This window comes from Morone saxatilis, unplaced genomic scaffold, assembly GCF_004916995.1.
Source record: "Morone saxatilis isolate NCDOM2014 unplaced genomic scaffold, NCSU_SB_2.0 Contig21, whole genome shotgun sequence".
Lineage (NCBI taxonomy): Eukaryota > Metazoa > Chordata > Actinopteri > Moronidae > Morone > Morone saxatilis.
In genome coordinates, this window is record NW_023339774.1 from 17435391 (window position 1) to 17447455 (window position 12065).

A 12065-nucleotide genomic window follows, 5' to 3' on the forward strand; every position below is an offset into this window, starting at 1 on the left:
GAGATGTCTCCATAGGCCGCGGTAACGATTCTGCGGACGAAGTGGTGCTTGCAGCACAGACCTATAGGTTCCACCATTAAATCAAATCCATGAAAACAGGCTTAAGTCAATTCAGCGCATTGATCTTATTACTTTTGCATCTCATTCTTAACCCTGACTTTGGCCTGGCAGTCCAATAGCTTAAAACAAGTTACATTCACGCTTTTCCACCTCAACACCTCATGGACGATCTCATCGACATATCATCCCTCCTAACACTACCGCCACATCTAATCTGAGTTGCACACCTGTTAGTCTCTCAAAATAATCTTCCTCTCGTGGTTGTCTTCTATACGTCTAGCTTTAGATAGTTTCTCTTTATCCTTCCGGTGAAGCCATATCTTCCGCTACGTCATCCATACAAAGTGATAAACGCTTCTCCACCATACACATTTGTTAACGAGTCATGTACTATGTGCATGACTTAGTCGCAGGTTAATCCGCCTCCACTCTATTCCTTCCAGCGGAATACCTAGAGGGATGTGAGCTATCCTATAAAACCACTTCTATTTCGAGTTTGTCAGGGATATTGAGATTACATATATCAACAACTCTTCTTCACTCACACACAACACACAACAACACAAAACTGCTGAGTGAGTAGAGTTCAATAAGGAGTATGAGGAGGAAGGGTCACCACTGGACAGAGTCTCTGGAACAATCTTGTACTTTACATATAAAATTAGGTAGTATCGATTAAACAACCCAACAGCAGTAAACGTAGGAAAGTTCACTTGCAATTATCTTTCCTGTCCCACACGCAAGGGTATTTCCACCTCCATACTCAAACAGTCCGGTAGAGCCTCACAACAATACTTCCTCGGATCACATACCTTGCAGTCCTTGATCACACACCACTGGACAGCCTGGCTGTTGGCTGCTGCTGATTTGTTTTCATTTTTAAAGAAGCTCAAGAAAGGTACAGTAGGCTACAGCATTTCACTAGTAGAGTTGTACTTTGCTGGTGGGGAGGCCATGCTGCACTAGTTCAGGTTGGGAAGATAATGAAACATAAGCAAAGATCTGGCGAGACGATCCTCTGAGAGAAAGTATGTTTGGATGGCATGTGTAAAGTGTAACCTCAGGATCAGGTTGTGCGTTGCAGACTGACAGGTCTCACACAAGCGCAGTGGTTGTCTAGAATCAAGCACTACATGTGTAGGCAATACTGGGCAAGGAAGTCAATATCCTTACACGCTGTCTGCGGTGGGTCGGAAAGACGAATTTGACAAAGGACAGGTCACGTCTTGCTTAAACAATTGGATTTCTGAGTGGCGTAGGACAAAAGAAACACGAGATAGCCAAACTTTCACTGATCACAGGGACTGGGCGAGGTAGAATGATGTTACTGGCAGTGATGGTAGTATGGATAGAATAAACCTGTCCCTCTTTATCAGATGTGGAATATAAATCTAGACTGTGTGAATTAAGCTGCTATATTAGATATTTATGGAAGCTGTTTCCTGCATGCAAACTGTCTAATATAAACCACAAAATCTCTGTAACTGTCTATATACGCACTATTACTATAAGTATAAATATACCCAGAATATTATTGGCATTCATTTCGGCGTCTCGCGCTCGCTATCCACTCAAAACGTAACGTCTACTACTCTTAAACAAGTGTGTGCGGCGTGCCTGTTGTTTTGTTTCCGGTCTAGCTAGATCCGGTGTGGTGTTGTAGTTTTTCCAACGTTACTAGTTGTTGCAACAGCATGTGAAAAAAACTACAAAGTGTGCTAGGCCACTTACACAAAAATTGACGCCGTTAAAATGGGTTTGTGTTAACGCCATTAATAACGCGTTTAACTGACAGCACTAATTTGCAGCATATAACAATTAACAAGAATACAATTATTTTTTAGTTATTGTATGCTTCTGTTTATCTTCCATATTTTCTTTGTCCTTTAGTTTTCCTTGTTTTAGGTCTTTGTGGACATGTAATCATCTATCGATTTAAAAAAAAATCTGTACTCTTTTGAATGAATTACAACACAAGTAGTCTATGCTATACTTGTTTGGTTATTGAGGGTTATGTTTGGGTCTAAATTTGAACTGGTGGCTCATCGGACTTAGGAGTGAGCATTGATCGGTTATTTCTTTTAGACCTCTCACCCATATAGGTTGTTTTTCCACTGGTTAAGATGTTTAGATGTGAGAGGGCTCATTGACGCCATTCCTGTCTAATTGGTGATGGATTTAATTTAAGCCTCTTTTCTTTCCGTACTGGCTGATTTTTTTTATTCTCTGTCATCAATATGTATTGATTTTGAAACTACACAGACGTGCAGCAGCTCATTTCACTTGAGAAAGTTTTTTGTCTTCACTGGTGATGATTGGTGGTTGTTAAGCCGCTCCCCTTGCTCCTGATTGGCTGTAATTATCTTTTTTCTATTGATTTTGAAGTCCTATTGACATGAATGATGCCTTAGTGGACTCAGAACAGAAAGTGCTATTGATTAGTCATGTAATTGAAGCCTTACCCCTTTCATCACTGCCTAATTTTCATTTCCTACATGCTTCCGTGGTAAATGATAAATATATATGACACAGTGTTGCGCTTCATTCACCCGTGTATCCTTGTGCTGAAATGTTAAAATGAAATTATTTAACAGCTAACAGGTATAAATGCAGAAGCATAATGTGTGGCAACATAAAAAGCTGAAAATGCTGCAGCACCTCGTCTTTTTGAGTTTGGTTTCTTATTTTTGAAAGCTTCCAGCTCATTAGATTTAAAAAAACATTTTAATTTAACGCCCTTATATTTGAGCTAAAAAAAAAAGCAAGTGTCACTCCTGCTAGAGTAGTAGCTAGAAAGATACAGCAAGAATAATAACATAAAAATATAATGTATAATAAACCAAATTAAGCAATTGGCAAAGCAAATAGCATTATTTATTGGCCCATGAAATACATGAAATGATGAAAGAAGAAAAAACAGCTTGGACTTAATTGAAATAATAATTACACTGCTTTTACTTACAGAAAGTAATAACTTTAACTAATTACTTTAACACATCACTGAGTAATACATCACAACAACAGCCACTAACCTCAATTCAAGGTGCCAAAAAGTGGGGCCTTACAAAAGTGTTGCAGGTCAAATAAAAACATTTATTAATCGGGCCAAAGATGTCACAGTGAGAGTGGGCTTTAGATGTACAGAAGAGCCCGGCAGAGATTATAAAAAAGGGGGCTGTTGTTTGAGTAGATATTAGACGATCAGACAGTTGAATTGCTCCGAATGACGCCAGAGGCCCCTTGCAAGCAAAATCACCCACTCAAGTCCTTAGCCCTCCCAACCCCCAGAAGAGCTCAGGATGTACTTCACACACGATTACGCTCAAAAACAAGGTGGCAACCAAGCGTGCAACCTGTCAGTTTTGCCCACTCGTTCACCCAGAGCTGGTAGAGAATGGCAGCACAGTTGTTTTTTCTACAAATTGTTATGATTTTTTCATTTTTACTGGTGCAAGACTTTCTACAATAGCATTGCTTACATTTTTCATATCCCCATACTGATGGAGTGTAATTCTTGTCTTTTTTTTTGTATATCAAAAGTATAACTTTTCGTGTGTGTTTTAGGGGTTGGTAGTGAAGCGGGGGGATGTCTAGTGGTGGCTAAAATCTTTGAAGTCCTGTTAATGTGCTGTAATGAGCCAGAGATGAGAGGATGGGTAATTACACATAGACTCCTGCAGTGCTTTATGTGGGTTTAAAAAGCCTGTATGCCTCTGCCTTGATGTATACACACACACACACACACACACACACACACACTGAAAGAGAAACGAACAGGCAGTATATTTCCGAATGTACACAAACACTAATTCAGCTTCCACCACAACACACGTGCATGCACACAACTCCATCTCTGAGTTTTAAACATTGATGGCAGAAAGTTGGCAGAGACTTCAATAATAAAGCTCTCCACTCACCTCTCTAACATCCAACCTCTGCTACCCCCACTAGAGAAATTCCTGGGTCACAGAGTCCACAGCTACGGCCAGCTCCTCTCCATCACCTTCACCTCTGAGACTGTTGAGCTGCTCCCTAACCACATCACCCTGCTCCTCCAAGGCTCTGGAATCTCCCTGTCTGCTGACCTTTCACCCCAACCGGTGCTTGACCATGACCCCGGCCTCACACCACGGCACACCTTCATTGTCAGGTACAAGGATGCAGGGGTGGTGCTGTCAGTTTGTGAGTCTGTGCACATTTTTTTTTTATGTTAGACTTGAGTCTCTCTGGAAAATACCAAAGTGTTTGCCAGGATGTGTTCATAAGAATGGATGTTGGGATGTTTGTTTTTCTCTGCATCTATGCATCTCCCTGTTGTCTGACTTGTTCCTTCTTACAATATATAGTCCGCAGAGTACAGACTATCCAGGACACCCATGTACTGATTACAGCTCACCCACATTGACTGTGCTGTCATGGTCCCAGCAGAATGTCAGGATATGAATGTAGTGATGAGCCAACTCCCTCTTGCGCTAGCTGTCATGTAGATTTGGCAGGTACAGAGCAGCAGCATTACATTTCCATTTTTACATTTTATACATTTAGCAGATGGTCTCACCCAGGGTCGCTTGAAATGTGTGCAGCAGTGGAATGACACAAAAGTCACCAAAAGTACCAAAAATAAGTTATAGTTAGAGGGAGCAGCAGTGAAACTTACACAAAAATTAGTGATTATGAAAATATAGATCAACACATTAAAATAAGAGCAGCATGTTAACATAAATAGTCTATTTATCTACAACTCGTGTGAAACAGAAATTGCAAGTTTTACCCAAAACATTTTTGTATTGCACCAGTTGTCCATTGGCTATAGCATGCTTGTTTTAACTTCAAACATGTCATTTACGGCAGCATCTTTCTGCAACACATCCTTGTTGCAGAAAGAGACAAAAACAGACTGGAAGGCAAACCCTTCTCCCCATAAAGTTTAAGTAGCCTCTCACTGCAGATTCGGACCATGCCAAAGCAATAACTAAAGTTATAGGAGCGTTTGCGACCGTACAAGATTTAAGCATATGGGGCTTGATCCTCGCTACGATGTGCCTTCACATGTGTATTAACAAAACAAAACACTGACCTAATAGGACCTTTCACATTTCACAAAATGAAGGACAAAAATGTTTTCTGCATTCCCTGCTGTACCAAAAATTTACCAAACCATGACCCTAAAACTTAGGTTCATACGGAACTGTGAATTTTGTGTTCTGTTACACCCGAATATAAGATAGCAGGGATTCTTGTTTGAAAGACGGCATTAGACCACAAATATAGGAAAGCTTCTATTATAATGAGGATATCTGATATTCTGACAGGAGTGGGGAGGTCACTCCACTACCAGGCTTCCCGAGGCAGAGGAGGGGGGTCCGGATGGAAGGATAACCAGGTCATAGCAGGGAAAGGAGAGCTGAGTGGAATATTTGCGACAACATGCAGAGCACTTGGTGTAGTGTAGAGTGGGTACATGGCCTGGAGGTACACTATGTGGGCAGTGGTCCATTTGCAGCCTGATAGGCCAAAATCATGGCTTTAAATCTGATACAAGCAGCCACAGCGGAAGGAGTGAAACATTATTGATCTTGATGAGGAAAACTGGGGCATTGTAGGGGATATATTTGGATATTTGGATATAAATACAAAATACGAACAGCATACAAACTTTACATAATTATGATAATAGTTTTCAGATTTCCAGATTTTTTTGGGGGTAGTGCAGGGTAAAGCTTGCCTGATGTTCCACAGTCGTGATTTTTACCTCATGATTTGATATTGAAGCCTGCCACCTTGGTGACAGTCGACAGGAAACTGACAAACTGATTTATAAGACAACTTGGGTTTTTTTTTTTTTTTTTGCTGAGGCTATATAAAGTTCTTTCTTTATTATGGTTTATGGTTAAATCTTATGTTATTTTGTATACTTTATTGGCAGCTTAACTTATACATATATGTATGAGGAGTGTAAAAAACAATTTAGCACAGACAATAAAGCACTACATCAATTCTGTATATGGCCAAAAATGTCTGAATTATTACTGAGAAATATGTGAGTGAAAGTAATGAAATATCAGTGCAATATGTGTATAACAAATCCAGGTATTATATTGCAGTTTATTAAAAAGCTGTACACCTTTATGAAATCCAACAGAACGTGCGCATGTGGGTAGAGAAAAAAGTAGAGGTTTGCTGGTAGGACGTATTCCTAAAGAGAATTACAGTGTGTGTGTATGTGTGCTCTTTAGGCTGTACAGAGCTCTGCAAAAATATACACTGCATGTGTATGGCATGGATGGCTGCAGCCCACGTGCCAGGATTTGGCTCAGTGATATTCTAATTTATTGGCAAAGTTAAGTTCGGATTCAATATTTTGTTCATATTTGTTATCCGTCAGTCTCTGGGTTAAAATGTTTCTGACCTACCACAGACCTTTGCTGTTAACAGTTGCGTTTTTAAATGTCTCAGGTATAATGCATACTAATGCCTCCCACACCTACATGCAGAAGCACATTTGTTCGGTAATCAGATCAAATTCATACACCTCCAGTTGCATATGTGCACAAAAATACCGATGAATATATAACTCACAGAGCAATTTCATATGTGTTTGGTTTAATTTATTCTCCAGGAATCTTGTGACGAAGCCTAACAAATCTAAATATCAGATCGACCTTGCAGGTAGATGTATTTTCTATTATAACTCGAGGGCAACAGCACCTCTTTGAATACTGCAGCAATCAGAGGTTGGATATTGTGATAAAGATAGCAGCAATCAAAATCAAGCTGCGACACAGTTCCTGTCACACAGAGCTGATGGTGTTTACATTACTCGTAGCTGGCAGTCTGCTGTTTTTGTTTTCTCTGTGTCTGCTGTTAGATTATATTAAGGTGTGTATGTTTCAGCTGTAATATTCTGTTTGTGTGGTAGACAGTTGATTAGAATCTCTCATTGGAAACTGAGCCTTAAGCACTGATTGAGTTGTCTTTTACCAGCCTGCTTTTTGTTTTTACTGCATCGTGACCCTGAGTTTATTTGGGTCACTGTCTAAAACACAAGTCTTTGTTGAGACATTTAAGTTTCTTTTTAGTGTTTTAGTGTAGTTTCTTTTTTACAAACTAACCGAAGATGCAGTTAAGTTAAGGTATAGGTTTACATTTTTTCAAGCTTACCTCAAAATAATACTCACACGCCCATATGTTTATTGAATCTACTTATTGATCAATGTAATTGTTTCTCCTGTCTGTGAAGATATACATTCGAAATGCAATTCCTATGTAAGTGGTTAATATCCACAGTGTGAAAATGCATTCTAAAGGTAAAGCTGAAGCTTATATGAGACTAACGAAGTCACATTTAGTGTGAAATGTGCTCTTTTTGTTTTCTAGTGGAGGAATGGTAACAGAAGGAAGGAATTTTCACCAATCACTTTAACTGGAATGATGCAATCTCCTCACAGACAGGAGGGTGTGGAGAAACAATTACAGCCACTAATAACTCTTTCAGTATACATATGGGAATGTGAGTACTGTTTAAAGACAGGCTTGAAAAAATGCGAACCTATCCTGAGCTATTGTCTCCGGCACAGCAACAAAATCAGCCTTTTCTTTTAAGATGTTAATAGTGTCTGCCTCATGCCAAAAAGGCAAGTTCCCTCTTAAAGGAAACTGCCTACTCTCATCTCCTATGATCCTGCGTGTGATCCAGTCCAATTTGTTGCTGATATTGATCCTCAAGTATTTGTAGGATTGTGCCGGCACTGCCACTTTCTTTGTTGGAAATCCTGTACCGGCTCTTTCATCTCACATTAGACTTCTGCTTGGTTCTCCTTGTCCCAATTTGCTCTCTACCAAGACTCCTGCGGGCCTTTTTCCTTCTTGCCCTTCACGGTAAAGTGGTCAATCCGGAAGCGCCAGTGACTGGAGGAGGCAGACTGGGGCTGAAGAGGTGAACCCTGGTGTGACGATCAGTGGGGAAGCGGCAGTGTAATCAGTCAAATTGTTGTGGCGAGATCTCATCAGGCGCGTCAACCTGGGAGAGTGGGTGCAGCTAGCCTGGTCTCCACATTGAACCCATTGAAAAAAAGGCTTAAGTCATTCACTCTATTTTTGTTCTCTTCCCCCACTTGGCCTGGCGTCTTGTAGCCAGTAATCCTTCTCATCCCACTCAGCACCTCCTTCACACTGTTTTGTTGCAATTTGTCTTCAATTCTGCCCCTGTGTTTCTATCTATAATTCTCCTCCTCAGCACCCGCAGGGCAACTTAACTTCCTCCCTGTAGCCAGGCATGGAAGCCCTCTTCCTCCCTAAGAAGGGATTTTAACTTTCTTTGTTTTCCAGGGTTTGTTTAAAATCAACCACAAAAAACAACAAACTGTTTAATGGAATTGAAGGGTCCACATGGAAATTGACATGTTACGCAGACGGGGAGCCTTGCATTATCTCCTCTGTGTGCTCCACAGGGTATGTTCCAGTCCATTAGCTCAAAACAGTCCGGTAGAGCCTCCACATACTTCTGGGATCACACCCTTGCAGTCTTGATAACAATGGACAGCTGGCTGTTGGCTGCTGCTGATTTGTTTCATTTTAAAGAAGCTGAAGAAAAGGTACAGTAGGTTACAGCATTCTACTAAGTAAGTTGTACTTTGCTGGTGGGGAGGCATGCTGCACTAGTTCAGTTGGGAGATAATTAAAGCATAAGCAAAGATCTGGCGAGAATCCTCTGAGAGGAAAAGTCTGTTTGATGGATGTTGTAAAGTGTAAACCTGCAGGATCAGGTTGTGGTTGCAATGACGGGCTCACACAGCAGTTGGTTGTCTAGAATCAAGCTACAATTGTAGGCAATATGGGCAGGAGTCAATATACTTACACTGCTGTCTGCGGTGGTGGAAAAGAGAATTTGACAAAGGACAGGTCAGTCTTGTTAAAATTGGTTTTAGAGTGGTAGACAAAAGAAAAGATGCCCACTTCAACTGAGCATCAGGTGATGGGAAAGAGGGGTAGAATGTGTTACTGGCAAAGTGATGGTAGTATGATAGAATAAACCTGTCCCTCTATCAGTGTGGAATATAAATCTTAGACTGTGTGAATTAAGCTGCTATATTAGATATTTATGGAGCTGTTCCCTGCATGCAAACTGTCTATATACACACAAACTGTCTGTCTCTGTCTATATATATATACTGTCTGTCTATATATATATATACTGTCTGTATGTTTTTAGGAGCATTCCTCTAGGGATAGCAATGGTGGTCTGACGGTTGCCCACCTTATTAGATTCTAGAGCTTTTGATGAACTGTTATGAACTTGACTTGTACAAATCACTATTATCATTGTTTAGGCTGTCAGGGTCTAATAACCCATCTGTGCACTACCTGCTCAGCACTAAAAAGCAGACAGGACACAGTAGCAACTAGCTGGTGATCATAGTGGGGCATTTGCCAGTAAGAGCCAGAATTTTTCCCTCCAAGAGTGGTAGAGACCGGAAATTAAGCTAAAAGGATGTGATATTGATTGTAAATGAATAGCTGATATTGCTCTGTAACTGCTGGATGTGTAAATTAAGGCTGACTCACTAATAGACTTCTTCCTAGTCGATTGTGTTTGAACATTTATGTGATATATTTTTAATTATTTACATAGTTATATTTTAACAGCCTGTTACACGGACTGGAAAAAGTAATGCGGATTTCTGAATGTGTCATAACAATCCATCAAGGTACAACCAAAATTTAACTTGCTACACAACCGCTCCTCTTCCTTCATTTCACCACCTCCTGAACCCACCGTGTCTTCATCTCCGAATTAGTCCTGATCAGGCTGCTGTAATCAACTGGCTGTGTTTAAAACACCTGGCTCCTTTCCTGGGTTCACCAGTCCGGTATAGTCACGCCTTAGGGCTAATGGACAATTAACTAGCTATGCTGGGCAGTGGGCTTAGTACACGTTAGCCAAATGCAACAGTCACCAGTAAGTGACTCCCTGTGTTAAGATAAGGGAAACCGTCATTTTTCGTGGAGTTATACTCCAAGCATGCCTTTTTCTTGGCGCCTTTTCTTTGATTTTTGCTCTGACTCTCTTGGTGACTTAAACACATGTTCTCGTTCTTAACGCGTGGTATATCTTTATGTGTATTTGTGTTTTCGCATGATTTGGTCCTTTTTGCTCATACCATTGTCTCGGTCGTTTGTGAAGAGGTCTTAGATATTTTGATTTCCAAGCTGATTGTGAGCAGACGGAGCTTTATTGGCCGCTCACGCTTTAAACTCATCTCGCTCGCTCTCGCTCTTAAATTCATTTGGCGTGGGAATACGCGTCGAGATGCCGCTCATCGCGGGGAACATGTCATTCTCCTTACGTGGAGTCTTAGTTTGGTTCTGTGTCGAAGCTGGGTTACGGAATTTAGTGGCAATAATTATTTCGCAGCCGAAGTGTGTTTGACAGGTCATGACTTAGCGGCATGGCGACAACCTGCTTGTGTATTATATTCGTGATTCCACTCCGCGCGCGTCCCCAAATAATAACTCACGATGTACCATCTTCTGCCTGGATGTTCTGTTGACAATATTAGTGGCCTTCGCCTTGTTCATGGCAAGTCGCCCTGGTTGAGAAGTGGTGGTCGGTTTCCTTTCTGATATTTAGTCATACTGAGCAGTGTGGTGTTTACGAGTCTCGATCTCAATGCTCCTCCCTCTCGGTGATGAAAGTTTCAGATGTATGTTCTTGGTGCTTTCTCAGAGTTAAACGGCACAGATGCACTTCACTATGTGCTCCAGGGTATGTGGATAATCCAACTTCCGCCCGTTCTTCTCTGGCCTCTAATACTGTCAACTGATTAGTCAGGGATGCTTAAGCATGTTAAGGAATTGATCTCGCTCAAGGTGAAATTGTCGACAGGGTGATGTCTTCGCGACTATATGAGAAGTATCACACCAACACATTAAATCCATTTTGCATCTGGAGTGTTGGACCTTATAGCAATTAGGCCAACAAACCATAGGAAAGACATATAATATTGGTCCAAAAAGGAAATAATTCACGAATTTTATCATTTGTCAATACAAATGGGTATATATGATAATACCTCGTCGTATATCGTAATAATTGCTTATAGTGAGAGTTAGAATGAACCAAAATCAAAACATCGTTTATTGTTTTTGCCAAGTACTTCAAAACTCTAATTCTCTCATTGACCAGCTGGCCAGCTACTTAGGCCAACCTCTGTTTTCTGGTTTGGTATGCACAATAACTTTAATTTACAGCAATTTTTTCCAATGAATAAATAGTTCCAGGCTGTGCCAGGTTGTCAAGTGACGCGTGTGTGTGTGTCTGGTTTGTCAAGACGAGCAGGGAAAGTCTTTTTGACGTCAGTCACCTAGTACGGTACGCCTAATTAATATGAAGTAAGGTTCAGTTTGGCTTATAAATATTATAACTTATTATATTTTCGCGCTTGATGAAGGGATTAGGAGCGAGGTGAATTGATGAAAGGAGGATGGTATACATTAATAATTTGTTTAATATTAACAAAGAATGATTCTCAAGTATTATCAGATTCCACTTTCGTCTCTGGATGTTGTGGCTTTCTGTTCCTGAATCGTGGGGACGTTATTATTTGTTGCGCGCCTCTAACTAGACTGTCATGTGTTGTGAATCTGAGCATGTGAAACAACCAACTCGCCACCCTTTATTGCTAACTGCCAACGACGTGGTGCAATTCCGGTCTCTCAGGAATGGCTCAGCTGACTTTTTACAATATTGTGCACTGAATAATTTTAAGCTCATATCATAATTAGCAACATCATTAGCCAGTCTTATCAATTCGGGAATGGGTTGATCAGTGTTGTTCTTCAGGTTTTTATTGAGCCTGAGATAAGTGTATTTCATGGGTAAAGGTGTGGCATTGGAATGATCAATGCTCTCTATATAAAGGTGTGAGCTTCCTAATTTATGCCTCAGGTCATGGCATGTTTTGTCTGGTGTAGTTAGTGGAGCATGTCGGTCCATCTGCAGTCAT